Source organism: Lactuca virosa, chromosome 6 (assembly GCF_052849685.1).
Source record: "Lactuca virosa cultivar CGN04683 chromosome 6, Lactuca_virosa_CGN04683_v6, whole genome shotgun sequence".
Lineage (NCBI taxonomy): Eukaryota > Viridiplantae > Streptophyta > Magnoliopsida > Asterales > Asteraceae > Lactuca > Lactuca virosa.
In genome coordinates this window covers 119,483,128-119,498,447 of record NC_136431.1, presented here as the reverse complement: position 1 = coordinate 119,498,447, position 15,320 = coordinate 119,483,128, and the positions used below count along the sequence as shown (strand labels likewise).

Genomic DNA, 15,320 nt, shown 5'->3' with positions numbered 1-15,320 from the left:
GTCAAAAACGGGCTTAACAGGCGAAAGTAGTCGAAAACCGGACAAGAGGAGCAAACCTGTGAGGGTTCGGTTCTGGGAGTTGAGGACCGAGAGTGAGAAGAAAGAACCGAAGGAGGGGCTCGGGTCCGAAGGTGATAGGAGCGAAGGTGGGTCTCGGGTCCGAAGGGAGATGGAAGCAAAATGGACCGAAGGCTCGGTTCATTTCGGTTTGAATAAGGTTTCGGTTCTGCTGACTTCGGTCCTCAGGGAGGTTCGGTCCGAGGAGGCTAAGTTCGGTTCTGAAAAGGGACCTTCGGTTCTTCCTAGTTTCGGTTCCCTAGGGTTCGGTCCCTATGGGTTCGGTTCCTAGGGGTTTCGGCCCTAATTAGCTATTTTTCGATATAACTCCCCGATTCAAGCGGTTTTTGGCCAAGTTAAGGGTCGGAATGATCCGGATCACTATAAAAAGTTGAGAGAGATTTTGAGAGAGATTTTGGAGAGATTTTGGAGAGATTTGGGAGAGATTTGATTTTAGTCAATATTATTGTATAGTCTCGCAATGCAATGTTCGTGAACCCCTTTATGCTTTGTTTATGATTATTTAAGTCCCCAAAAGGGTCCATAGTCGTGTTTTGATGCATTTAACTCCCTTCTTAGGGTTTTACATTGTTAAACACATAAATTCTCCGAGACACTTGAATTCTTGACATACAAATGCACATTTTTGTACATAGAATAACTTTTAACATATAAGTACTAGTTAATAGGGGTGAGAATAATAACCGAAAAACCGAATCAAAACCAAATTAACTGATATAACCGAACCATAATAACCGAACCATTTTAAAAACCGTTGGTTCGGTTTCTAATTTTTGTTAACCGATAACTAACGGTTCGATTATGGTTTTATAGGTTAAACCGAACCATTATTAACCGAACCGCTAACTTTATATTTTAATATATAAAAATTATAGATTATATATAAAATAATATAGTCAAACTTATTTAAGATCCATTAAAATTTTGAAAATATAATCCATTAATCCTCACTTGTCAGGAGATGAACAAGCAATCCAACCATCAAAGGTTGATCACGCAGACACACAAATCTTCCAGTCATGCATTGAGTTAGATTATTGATTAATGTTGTAATTCCTAATCGGCTAATTCTACAATTTTTAAACATTATTTATAATTAGTTTAATCTTCACACTCATAATCCTAATCGAAGACTTCTCACACCGTTAATCCTAATCAAAGATTGTTTGGACTTTATAGTCCTATTCGAAGGATTTTTTGACTTTATAATCAAGACTTCTAGGTAAGTTAAGTTTTAGTTCTTCTTGACTCTGTGATATATTAAGAATGTATTTTTTGAATTTTTTGACTTTTTTTATTTACTGTTTTTGACTTAATCACATTGAATGTATATGAGTGATTGATTTTTTTTTATCCAATAACACATAATAGGAATGTTCGACTCTTTTATTTTATAGTTTTGATTTAATCGTATTGAACGTGTATGAATGTTTGGCTTTATTTTAATATTAATATCAATTTTTTTAATGTTTTATATTTTTTTGAATGTTTTTGATTTTGAATGTGACTATGTGTTATCTCACTCTAAGTATTAAAAGTACACATTTTATTCTATTACTATAAGTTAGGTTACAAACATCGGCGTCGAGGACTTTTTAGTATTTTATTTTCATTTTTTATGCCAATATACTTTCGTCGTTTATATTATTTTGAACATTATGGTTAACCAATATTAACCATTAACCAAAACCGTTAACCGATAAAAACCATTAGCCATAACCAATATTAACCATGCCCAATAGCTACCAAAATGCATTAACCAATCATAATGGTTATGGTTCGGTTTTAACCAATAACCGAACCAAACCGCCCCATACACACCCCTACTAGTTAAGTTTGACCGGTTTGACTTGTTGACTTTGACTTGAAATTGACGGTTGTCACATTATCCCCCCGTTAGAAGGAATTTTGTCCCGAAATTTGCATTTTGAGTGGTACTTCAAGGGTTGGGGAATAAATGTGGATATTTTTGCTTCATTTGGTCCTCACGTTACCAAGTAAATTCGGGTCCTTGTTTGGCATTCCAGCGGCCCTGTACGATGGGGATGCGGCTTTGTTTCGTCGATTTGACCTCTCGATCCATGATTTCAACAGGTTCCTCTATGAAGTGGAGGTTCTCATTGATCTCGATTTCTTCCAAAGGAATGACAAGGGTCTCATCAGACAAACATTTCTTTAAGTTTGACACATGAAAGGTAGGATGAACGTGGTTGAGTTCCTGTGGTAATCGTAGCTTGTATGCCACCGGGCCAATCCTGGCGAGGATTTCGAATGGGCCGATATACCTTGGATTTAGCTTCCCACATTTTCCAAAACGTATTAATCCCTTCCAAGGTGATACTTTTAGTAGTACTCGATCCCCAACTTGGTACTCCAAAGGCTTCCATCTCTTATCCGCGTAGCTCTTTTGTCGGTCTTGCGAAGCCTTCATTAGTTCTCGAATTTGGAAGATCTTCTCGGTTGTTTCCATTATGATCTTCGGGCCAGTGAGTGTGCTGTTAGGAACTTGCCCTCTTGCTAGTTGCGTATCGCCCACCTCAGCCCAACACAGGGGTGATTTGCACTTACGTCCATAGAGGGCTTCGAACGGAGTAACTTTGATGCTAGTGTGATAACTATTATTGTATGAGAATTTGATAAGGGTAAATGAGCATCCCAAGCTTTACCAAATTCTATCACACAAGCTCTTAACATGTCCTCTAACGTTTGAATGGTCCTTTCACTCTGCCCGTCGGTCTGTGGGTGGTAGGCTGTACTCATGTCCAGTCTAGTTCCCATAGCTTTCTGCAGTGACTGCCAGAACTGTGACATGAACCGACTATCTCTATCGGAGATAATGGATATCGGTACTCCGTGAATTCGCACAACTTCTTTAATGTAGATCCTTTTCAGTTTCTCCATTTTGTCTGTTTCCTTTATTGGTAGGAAGTGTGCGGATTTGGTTAATTTGTCGATGATTACCCAAATGGTGTCAAGTCCACCCGTTGTCTTGGGTAACTTGGTAATGAAATCCATTGTAATTCACTCCCACTTCCACTCGGGTATCTCTGGATGTTGAAGTAGTCCCGAGGGCTTCTGATACTCCACCTTAACCTTGGCGCAAGTCAGGCACTTGCCCACAAAGGTAGCTATTTCGGCTTTCATGTTCGACCACCAATACAACTTCTTGAGGTATAAGTACATTTTGTCTGAACCGGGATGCATGGAGTAACGAGTTTTATGAGCTTCGTTCATGACAACGTCCTTGAATCCACCAAATTTTGGTGTCCAGATCCGGTTCATGAGACAACGAATTCCGTCATCCCTGACTCCAAGATTTTTGTCCATTCCTTTCAACGCTTCACTTTCCACGTTCTCTGGTTTTAAGGCTTCCTCATGTGCCTCTTTGATTTGTGCGGACAGGTGTGAATGAATGGTCATGGTTAACGCCTTTACTCGACAGCTCGAGTATTCCTTTCTGCTCAAAGCGTCTTTTCCGGGGTGATAACGAATCTCACATTCGTAATCATTTAGTAATTCCACCCATCGTCTTTGCCTCATGTTGAGTTCTTTTTGATTGAGGATATGCTGAAGGCTTTTGTGATCGGTGAAGATAGTGCACTTGGTGCCGTAGAGGTAATGTCTCCAGAGTTTTAGGGCGAAAACTACTGCTCCCAGTTCGAGATCGTGCGTCGTGTAGTTTACCTCGTGCGTCTTCAGTTGTCTTGAGGCGTAGGCAATGACTTTTCCTCGTTGCATTAATACACACCCTAGACCTTGGTTTGATGCATCACAATAAACCACAAAGTCCTCGGTTCCATCCGATAGGGACAAGATCGGAGCACTGCACAGGGTTCGTTTCAGTGTTTGGAACACAACCTCTTGCTTATCCCCCCAGACGAAAGTCACTCCTTTTTGAGTTAAGTTGGTGAGTGATTTTGCGATTTTGGAGAAGTTTTGAATGAATCTTCGATAGTAACCGGCGAGTCCTAAAAATTGTCGGATCTCTGTGGGTGTTCTTGGTGCTGCCCAGTTTTCGATTGCCTTGATCTTTGAAGGGTCCACATATATTCCTTCCTTGCTGACTACATGTCCGAGGAAATTCACTTCTCGAGTCCAGAACTCGCACTTTGAGAATTTTGCGTACAATTTCTCCGCCCTCAGTGTCTCCAGGACTTGACGTAAATGTTGGTTGTGTTCTTCCTTACTTCGGGAGTAGAACAGTATATTATCGATGAAAACAATCACGAACTTGTCTAAGTAAGGTCGACACACCCGATTCATCAGGTCTATAAACGCCGCGGGTGCATTTGTTAAGCCGAAAGGCATCACTACAAACTCGTAGTGACCATAGCGCGTTCTGAAAGCTGTCTTGGGAATATCCTCCTCTTGAACTCGTAGTTGATGGTACCCTGATCTAAGGTCAATCTTTGAGAAGAAACTCGCTCCTTGTAGCTGTTCAAAAAGGTCATCGATTCGAGGCAAAGGGTATCAGTTTTTAATGGTGAGTTTGTTTAATTCACGGTAGTCGATGCACATACGGAACGATCCATCCTTTTTCTTGACGAACAAGACCGGTGCTCCCCAAGGTGAGAAGCTTGGCCTAATGAAACCTTTGCTTAGCAGTTCATTCAATTGACTGGACAATTCATGCATTTCGGCTGGGGCTAGACGGTATGGCGATTTGGCTACAGGGGTAGCTCCAGGAATTAGGTCGATTTGGAACTCGACTTGTCGAGCAGGGGGCACTCCTGGAAGGTCTTGCGGGAATATGTCGGGGAAATTACAGACCTCCGGAATGTCTTTGATGTTTTTCTCTTCTTGTTTCTTGTCTACGACGTGGGCTAGGAAGGCGTGGTATTCCTTGCAAAGATACTTTTGAGCCTTGACACAAGAGATGATCTGAAAGTTTGTGCTAGGTTTGTCGCCATAGACGACGAGGGTTTCGCCATTTGGCAGATTAAGCCGAACGGCCTTTTCGTGACATAGGATTTCAGCATGGTGAAGGTATAACCAATCCATGCCAACGATGACATCAAAACTTTTTATGGTGATCGGCATAAGGTCGATTTGGAAAGAGTGATTGTTTAAGGTGAGGGTACACCCAGTGTAAATGTCGTTAGTGTTCTATGTTTTTCCGTTAGTCGTTTCTACGGTGAATGTGTCTTTTAATGTTTGTGGATTTTTTTAAGCAAGCGTTTAAATTGATGGCTCACGAAGCTTTTCTCCGCGCCACTATCGAAAAGAATGCATGCGTATGTATTGTTGAGGAGAAACATACCAGTGACCACAGTTTGATATGCAACTGCTTCCTCATGACCTATCGCCAGAACTCTGCCCACTTCACCAGAGTTGGGGTTTCTTGCCTTCGGGCAGTTCCGCTTGAAGTGTCCTGCTTCTCCACAACCATAACAGGTTCGACTTGCTCCGGCGTTGGCAGCTTGTGCGTTTTGTTGGACTGGAGCTTTACAAAATCGGGCGGTGTTCCCCTTTTTGTTGCAGTTGGTTCAATGCATTTCACGTCATGCGCCGTTGTGGTGAAAGTTTCACTTGTTGCACTTGCGTAGGTTCCCGGCGTATTGCCTTATCAGAGTTGGGGTGGCAGTGGTTGTGGCAGCGTGCACAACAACCACTTGTTGCTTTTTGGCAGGGTCTTGAGCAAGTTGACCCTTCTTCTTGTTCCAGAACTTCCTTTTGTTGTTTCCCCCTTTCACTTCTTCGGGGGTGGTTGTCACAGTGCCATGGCTGACTTTATGGTCGATGAGTTGCTGTGCCAGATCTTTGGCACTGTCAAAGGTAGTTGGCTTTGAGGCCAATACGTTTCCTTGAACTTGGGGAGATAGTCCCCATATGTATCTTTCCACCTTTTTGCTTTCTGGAGTAACCATTCCGGGACACAGCATGGCTAGATCGCTAAACCTTGAGGTATAAGACAGGATGTCAGAGCCTGTCATTTTGAGACCCCAAAGTTCTTCTTCCAACTTCTGTATCTCGCCCCTCGGGCAGTACTCCTTCATCAACATGGTTTTCAAGTCTTCCCATGTTATCAAATTAGCCACCGGAAGTGGCAATGCTTTGACGTGGCCATTCCACCAGGTGAGGGCCCTTTCAGAGAATGTGCATGCTGCAAATTTGACCTTGCTTGCTTCAGGGCATGCGCATATTTCGAAGATGGATTCGGTTTTCTCGAACCATTGCAGTAATGCTATGACACCTCCGCTTCCATTGAAGGTTTTGGGTTTGGCACTTGTAAAGTCTTTGTAGGTACACTCTCTCGAGCGTCCCTGACTGTCCTCGTGGTTAGAATTTGTGGCACCATTACCCGCACCACCCGCATTATTGGTGCTGATTTGGGACATTGCGGCTGCTACTGCAACTGTTACAGCAGCATGGAACATTACCAGGTTGAACTGAGGGGGTGGTGGAGGTGGTAGCGCTGCAGCTCCTGTGGCGCTGGCACGTCTCGGATTTCTATGAGGTGGCATTTTCTGCCATATCAAGAATGAAAAGACAATAAGTCTTTGATAACACTCACAAGTCGAGAGTTAGAACTAAACATTTTTGGTTCTTAATATGCATCATGATTCCGACTTGTAAAGATATTGTAAGAATTCATTCATACTAGAGGTCTATAGATAATGAAATATAGACTTTATGAATTTTTGATAGTTTTGATTCACATGAAATGTCTATGATAGAATCCATACCGGGCCCATCCAACAATCGTCTGATGTATAATATTTATATATAATTAGGATTAAATAAAATTTCGAATCTAATGGGTCTTCCCTGGGCCCACAACCAAACAAGGAACAGGATCCAAGGCGGAACCATCATTTATAGGTCGACATGGTCTTAATTATATATATCTTTGATTTAGACATCAAACAATCATAAATTGGCCACTAGTAAATTTTAATCTGAAAACAATCCTTGTTATGAACTTGATGTAGTGTTCCCAATAGAACGAATAGCGTGTCAATATCATTGATATAACTTAGTATACAATATTTGGGAAAATTTGACCCTATAAGGGGTCTATGCTACATCAATGTATGGGAAATTTTTTGACCGCCTAACAGATCCCGGAAGTGTAAACACTTAAATCACGAGATCGGACATAATTTACTAGAAAATAATAGTAATATTTATCCGCAAAACTAGATTAAACTGAAGCGAGCAGTGCAAAGACTACTTGCAGCGGTTGAAGCTCTGAGGATCACGAAGTGAAGACACGAAGTTCCTCGTTTCCCTCATTTCAGCTCTGGATTCTGCCGCTTGGCGTTCTGCTTCTGCCAGACGTCCTTCTAAAGTGGCTCGGTGTTCCCGGAGCTCTTGTACTTCTGCTCGGGTCGCGGCCATTTCCCGTCGAAGAACCTCGATGCGGTCTCGAGTCCAATCGTGGTCATCATCCAACCGACGAAGGCGAACGAAGTTGACTTGGCTGGTGGCACTAATTTCCATGAGGTGGCGGGTGTTTATCCTTGTTTTCTCCTCGTGGCATGCGACACAGTGAACCATGATAGGAAGGGATCTGTCGGCTGACCCTCCTCGGCTGAGGTCGTAAAAACCTCGTTGCATGCCATAGGGAGGACGTTGACCTTGCTCTCGGCTCCATCTATGTATAGTTACGGCCCATTGGGGCGTCGGGCCTTGGAAGTGTTGCGGAGGGATAGGGGCAGGGTGTGGATCGTAGACTTCGAGTTCTGAGTCGGTTCCATCTTAGTCTTTTTCCTCTTCACCGTGTACTGATTCATCCTCTTCCATGGGTCCTTCTTCTTCCATGGGTTCCTCTTCTTCCATGGGTTCCTCTTCGGAATCTTCCTCTGGGTCTTCCACAATCCAACCGACATTCCCTTGGTTGGGGAAGTAGGGGTCACCCGGCAAGTGAAATCCTGTCATTGCGCCTGTACGAGAATAGGGATAAGAAGGATATCGCGAGAAATTTTGGGAGTAAGAAGTTAGTTATCGCAATTTATAATGTGATTATTACGGTTTTTATGTTAAAATACTCCTATAGTATTTTTATGTTTGATTCGAGGTTTTTGGTAGGTTGAAGACTTGTTGCTCATCATGATTCTTCTTGGGCATACGTTGGTCATAACTTGGCTAAATATAGTTGATCATGCTATATTCATCCAAGATCTAACTACATACCCCGAAGCTGGATCATGGTGTCCAACTTGTCTCAATACTTTTATGTTATTGCCATTATGATACTGAATTAATGAGTGCGATTGTGCGTGTACTTTTATAAAAATACAAATTTTTATTTTTAAAGTACTTTTGAAAAGCTACGTCAGAGAATTTTTGTCCCGTTGTATTTATAGTTTGTATATCTTACGTGGTTCGATATACTTAGTTCACTATAAACAAAGCTGTGATACCAATCTGTCACACCCCCAAACCGGAACGGCGGAAACGTTCGGGGGCGGAGGACGTCATGCTCAGTATCATAACCATAGTGAAGAAAGTAAACACAACCATCATAAATATAATTTAAAAGGTTACATCGTTGCAAAAATACATGTTTCCAAATAAATTACATATGATGTCAAAATATTGCAAAAATCTGCGCCTTAGCGTCTTGCCTTCAAAAATCTTGTGGTTACCTGTATTACTGATTACCTGAGAATACAAGTTGTTTTTGAAAGAGTATCAGCATTAAAGCTTGTGAGTTCATAAGCAATTTATGAATAAAAAATGGATGTTGTTCCTTAAAGTTTGTTACAAGTATGTTTCCAGAAAATCCAATATTTTCTAAAAGGTTTGTTGTAGTCTTAACTGAACCAAGACTTAGTATGTGTAAGTAAGTCGTCATACTTATATGTGATTTTATATTTATATAAAACTCCTTTTTGTGAAATCCTTAAATCCCCGTGAACTGTGTGTTTTGTTAATTCCCCATGTGAGTTGTTATAACCATGCTAAAACTCGAAGGCCTCGTACTCGACGTTCTTCAGGCGTCGGAATGTTATGACTTTGTCACCCCAGACCTGCCGGTCTAGCTGTTGCAAGCAGCTTAGGTGTGGGTTTGTCAGACCCAATATAGATCTATACACAAATATCACGCTCTCCCTCCAAGAGATTCTGATTATAACTACAGGACTTTTCTGTGGTACTTAAGATTAACTCGAAGGTGAATGTCTCACAATTTTATTCATTAACAAGTTCACGTAGTTTGTAATGAAATGCCCGTTTTGTAAATCGATTGTTTTACCGTTTCCTTGTTAAACGAGATGTTCAGACTATACCTATTATAGTCTATCGAAAATGTTTTATGATTTAATGAAACCTTGTTATGCATGACTTTGTATTTCAATAAAAATGACATTGAAATTACTAAGTGTAAATCTTACACACCTTGCTCAGCATGTTACAAGGTGTGAATAACTCTTAAACTTGTTTTGATAGTTTTACCCTTAACTGTCCCTATTTTAGAATATTTATAGGAAAATCATCGTAAGTCGAAAATTGAATCCGTAAACTCGGAGAGTTTGGAAAAAGAGTCTACTGTATTCATAAATTTTCCTATAATTTTTGGTTGACTCAAACCAGTGTGAAAATGTTCATCTTCACAACCTGGTCCGATTTTGTTGGTGCAGTGATAGGCAGTTTTGTAAAAATCGCCATAAATTGTAGAAAAATCGTATGGAGATATGCAAGTAGTCATTTTAAAGTTATAAACCTGAAATATTTGCATGTTAAACATTTTTGAAAAATATTAAGTTTAAGTTGGGTAAAACAGTTCGTGAACAGGTCACAACGTTTCTGTCGTAAGCTGTCAAGTTAAGTTTTAAATATGTTTTGGTGTTTTAACTTATATCCCCCCCCCCCCCCTGAAAAACTAAAGAAAACTGGAAAATGTAGGGGTATGAACTCACCTTGAGTGATTTCTTGAAGAGTGGAAGGTTGAAGACGAGGAGTATCAAGTCAAGAACACTTGATGAATATGTGAAAGTTGGGATGATCCTAAGAACGATTTTTGGTGTTAAAATGTGCGTAGATGATTCAAGGATGTTATGAAAACATGGAATAACACTTGAGTTTAGATGAGATACTTACCAAAAAGTGAAGTAATAGCTCAAGAACACCTTCAAAAAGTGGCTGGAAGTAGAGAGAAAAGGAGCTTGCTTGAGGGGTAAGAGAAGTGTGTAAGTGAAGGAAATGATCAAGGAAGTTCAAGAAATCCTCCAGGGATTTCCTTATATAGAAAGCTGCTGGAGCAATTTGCAAAGTTGAAAGGATTTTTTCCTTGGTTTGTGTGATGTGGATAGGATTGGACTAATGAGAAGATGACACATGGAGGCAAGTGGGCACACTTGACCCACTTGTGGGGTAGAATATCCTTAGATATTTCTCTTATTGAAAAATAGTGATTTATAATTAATAAATCCTTGAGATACGAATAAAATATGAGTTTAGGGAGTTTAAAATGATAAAAATATGAATTTGGTGAAAAATCCCCGTCAAAAACGTCAAAAACACGCTTAACAGGCCAAAGTAGTCGAAAACCGGACAAGAGGAGCGAACCTGCGAGGGTTCGGTTCTGGGAGTTGAGGACCGAGAGTGAGAAGAAGGAACCGAAGGAGGGGCTCGGGTCCGAAGGTGATAGGAGCGAAGGTGGGTCTCGGGTCCGAAGGGAGATGGAAGCGAAATGGACCGAAGGCTCGGTTCATTTCGGTTTGAATAAGGTTTCGGTTCTGCTGACTTCGGTCCTCAGGGAGGTTCAGTCCGAGGAGGCTAAGTTCGGTTCTGAAAAGGGACCTTCGGTTCTTCCTAGTTTCGGTTCCCTAGGGTTCGGTTCCTAGGGGTTTCGGCCCTAATTAGCTATTTTTCGATATAACTCCCCGATTCAAGCGGTTTTTGGCCAAGTTAAGGGTCGGGATGACCCGGATGACTATAAAAAGTTGAGAGAGATTTTGAGAGAGATTTGGGAGAGATTTGATTTTAGTCAATATTATTGTATAGTCTCGCAATGCAATGTTCGTGAACCCCTTTATGCTTTGTTTATGATTATTTAAGTCCCCAAAAGGGTCCATAGTCGTGTTTTGATGCATATAACTCTCTTCTTAGGGTTTTACATTGTTAAACACATAAATTCTCCGAGACACTTGAATTCTTGACATGCAAATACACATTTTTGTACATAGAATAACTTTTAACATAAAAGTACTAGTTAAGTTTGACCGGTTTGACTTGTTGACTTTGACTTGAAATTGACGGTTGTCACATACAATCAAAGAAACTACCAATATTCATTAAATAAATTTTAAAAAAGTTCAATATCAAAAACCTAATTAAAATAATTAAGAGTTTCCAAATACATTATATTATTTTAAATAACTTACAACAACAATAGTTAAAAGTAACATTATATATAAAAATTATATTGTCACTTTAAAAAAAACTGTTTGACGTTTTAAATAATTACAATGATAGAAATTAAAATCTTAAACAAATAAACTGTTTAAAATTAATTAATCATAACATCAACTAAAAATATTACTAAACAACATATTATATTTAATTTTATTCATGAGTAACCCGCAGGTAGAGGCCATTGAGACAATTAGGATTATAGAATTTTAAAAGAGGTCTACATTATCATATAAATAAAAACAAACAATATTTATACTAACTTATTATAAGATTTATTATATAGTAGCTAACAACTATGTCATTGATATAATTAAAAAACATATATTTGTAAAGATTTCAAATATATTGTTGTATTCTGCGCAACGCGTGGATATTCGTCTAGTTGTTTTCTATAAAATCAGTAACTTTTTCGTAGAGCCAATGTGAGACTAACTTATTTAACCTTTAATTTGGTGAATCTAACATTTAATCACCTAAACAGCCGTTCAAAAAAAAAAAAAAAAAAACTTTTTCGTACATGTGAGGACATGAAAATGTGCGATTAATATCTTTAGTCATCTTGATGTGTTTGTTTGCTAAATCACATTCACAGGCTACAATATGCCCACATGTCTATTAAAATGATAAAAGTAGATACTTGAAATGACGCTTTAATACAAATATCATATGATCTGTGGTCACCAACTAAACTCAAAAATTTTATAACCCATAAAATTGCATAAAGAATCAACAAACCAAAATCAACCCAATTTGGTTTTTATGCCGAACTTTGACGAAATTGAATTTTCTTATATGTGTTCGACAAATTACCTCTTATAAATTCTTAAGATCCGATTACGAAGTTTGTAAAGCACGCAATGAGTGAGAAACTAGAATAACCTGAGGTAAACATTAATCTGACAACTACATAAACTATACTCTTTTATTTATAACTCACAAATAACCCAATAATAATAATAGTCCCTTAATGCGTTTTTTAAACATAAAATATGTAAAAGGTACTCATTTATTAAACTTATTTCTTTAAACGGCAAAAAAAAGCAAAGTAAAAAAAGTATATTTGTTCCTGCCCGGGATCGAACCGGAGACCTTTAGCGTGTAAAGCTAACGTGATAACCACTACACCACAAGAACGCTTTTTATGTTGAAACTATAATCTAAATTTCATAAATACTTTAATGAACATATAATATACGAATATAATTTAAACTCAAAACTTTCACGTCCAATTGCAAACTATTTCACAAAAAACTCGCTCATTTGGATGATCCTAACTTTGATTCACGAAATCCAAGCTTTATTTGTCTAGAATTGGGTAGTGGGAACTTTTTTTAATCTTTTAATCTTTTAATTTTAATTTTAATTCTTTTTTAGAAGAAAACCTTAATAGGGATACCGACAGTGTCTGCCGTTCACTTAGGTTAACGACGACTTTCTTTAACGGCGACCTCAACGGAGTGGTTGGCTTTGTTAGGTTCAACTATGGATTTCTTCAAGATTGTGTGCTTCTTTATCCCATATTCACAAGTCAAGATCATCCATATGGCAAATCGTTTTTGAGTGTCTAGTTTTATGTCAGCTAAGATTCTACGTAATTGTTTTCTACAATCTACATGCATTTTTCCAATTTGCTTTGATTGTCTTATGGTTTTCATGGGTTCGACTTTCTAGGGTTGAATTTGATAATCAATGCACTTATGTTGATAGACGAAAGGGTAAAAACATTAATAGACGTGGAGCTTTTGATTGTCTAGGTCCCTGTGCTTCTATACAAGGTTGTTAATATCAAAATCATATATAAGATCGTTTTCCGCTTTACAAAAAATACTTTAATACATAAAAATACATTTCTAATATATTATTTAACGATAAACAATTCAAAATGGGTATTCTATGTAGTTAGTCGAAGAAAAATATTTGAACTTAAAAAAAAAATATTAACGATCTTACGATCGATCCTACAATCGTACGATTCGACCCTACGATCGTATAAAAAAATATCCAAGTATGGGATTGTAAGACCATACAATCCTACAATCATGTTCGTAATTTTAACAACCTTGGTTCTATATACACACATAGATGTCTAACGTGTTTCAAATAGGATTTATGTTACAAATTTTCCACCTAGGGAAATCGTAATTGTGGGATACTCATGTGAATATATATATATATATATATATATATATATATATATATATATATATATATATATATATATATATATAGAGAGAGAGAGAGAGAGAGAGAAAAAAAAAATATCAGAATTAAGAGAGACGCTAGGCGTGTTCGCTTTGAAAGGGTTATTCAAGGGTGGATAACGTGGAAAACTTAAGAGATAATGACTTGATAGGGTAAGATACTTTTTGAAATGTACGCATTTAGTCCTTATTTTTTTTTTTGTAAAATAAACCCTTATACTTTATTAATATGTACACATTAGGTCATTTTCACCGGATTCTACAGGTTTTGCTGACGTGGAAGGGTTTATTTTACAAAAAAAAAGAATAAGGACTAAATGTGTACATTTCAAAATGTATCTTACCCTATCAAGTCATTTTTCCTTTCTTTTATTTTGTTGAAATGAAATACCCAGGTGACATCCACATATCCACAACGAGATTTTTCCAACTTTTATTCATCATGAAAAAGAGGGAGAACCCCGATCTCCGGCGACTCCTTTGTGTGTTCCTACACATCACTGGTAGCAAGGAGGAATGATGGCAAAAACAACAAGGTCGAATGGGGAGGCAGGAGGAAGTAGAGACGGTAGTTGGCGGCGAGGAGCTGCTCTGGTAGCCCCCTCGTCGATTCTTTCTTCTTGTTCTGGCAACATATCTCAAAGATGGAGGCAAAGAGAGACAGATCGGAGAAACACAACAGGTAAAGGGTGTTTGGCTGTTGCTGTTCGACCGGAAGGAAGAGAGACGAGAAAGAGAAGGGTCGCCGCCCTTTTCTTGTTGCTGGAGGATCACCCACCTCCGGTGACTAAGCTAATTAATTGCTATTTAGTGTCACTTGTGCTTCCACATCAGCAAAACCTGTAGAATCCGGTGAAAATGACCTAATGTGTACATATTAATAAAGTATAAGGGTTTATTTTACAAAAAAAAGAATAAGGACTAAATGTGTACAATTCAAAAAGTATCTTACCCTGTCAAGTCATTTTCCCTAAAAGAAAATTCGTATATGACCGGTATACCGGGTATAGCCGGTCACAAGGATTGCATTGTTACAAAAAATAAGTATAAGGGTTTATTTTACAAAAAAAAAAGAATAAGGACTAAATGTGTACATTTCAAAAAGTATCTTACCCTATCAAGTCATTATCCCAAAACTTAATTCATAACCGAACTAAAAAATTTGTTGCACCGGCCAGATTTGAAAGGAATGAAAACACCACAAGAATATTGATCTTTAGTGGCAACGGGAGTTGTCGCTAAGTTCCAAAATCTCGTCACTAAATGTATTAGCGGCGACATGTCGCCATGTTGGTTCATCGCTAAAGGTGAGTCGCCCTTAATCCTCTTTGTCACGACTAATGCTTCGTCCTCGCTAAAGGTATGTCACCCCTAATGCTCTTTAACAAAACGTTTGTATGTATGCATAAGAGGAATGGTAAACATGGAATGCATAAATCCTATAGTAATGTTGTTTCGGGAAATAATAACCATCAAGATTAGACTCAAAATAATGTGTATGGAGAATGGTGAAATAATGTGTCAATGCCTGAAGTCCGAACCATGACACATACTGACATACATAATTTAAACCAGCCAAACTGGTGTTACAAAAATGATCACAATCATTTATTGATAAGTCATACATGAATACATCCCATAAACAGTGGTAGATCCAAACAAAAAATCAATTAGGGTCCA

The 15,320-nt window shown here is 38.6% G+C and overlaps 1 non-coding gene across 1 annotated transcript; it reads right to left on the bottom strand.

Annotated features, from left to right (window-relative positions):
* Positions 1-12,500: 12,500 nt before the first annotated feature.
* Positions 12,501-12,573, bottom strand: TRNAV-UAC (transfer RNA valine (anticodon UAC)). Its single transcript has one exon. It is a non-coding gene; the product is annotated as a tRNA-Val (tRNA).
* Positions 12,574-15,320: the final 2,747 nt, after the last annotated feature.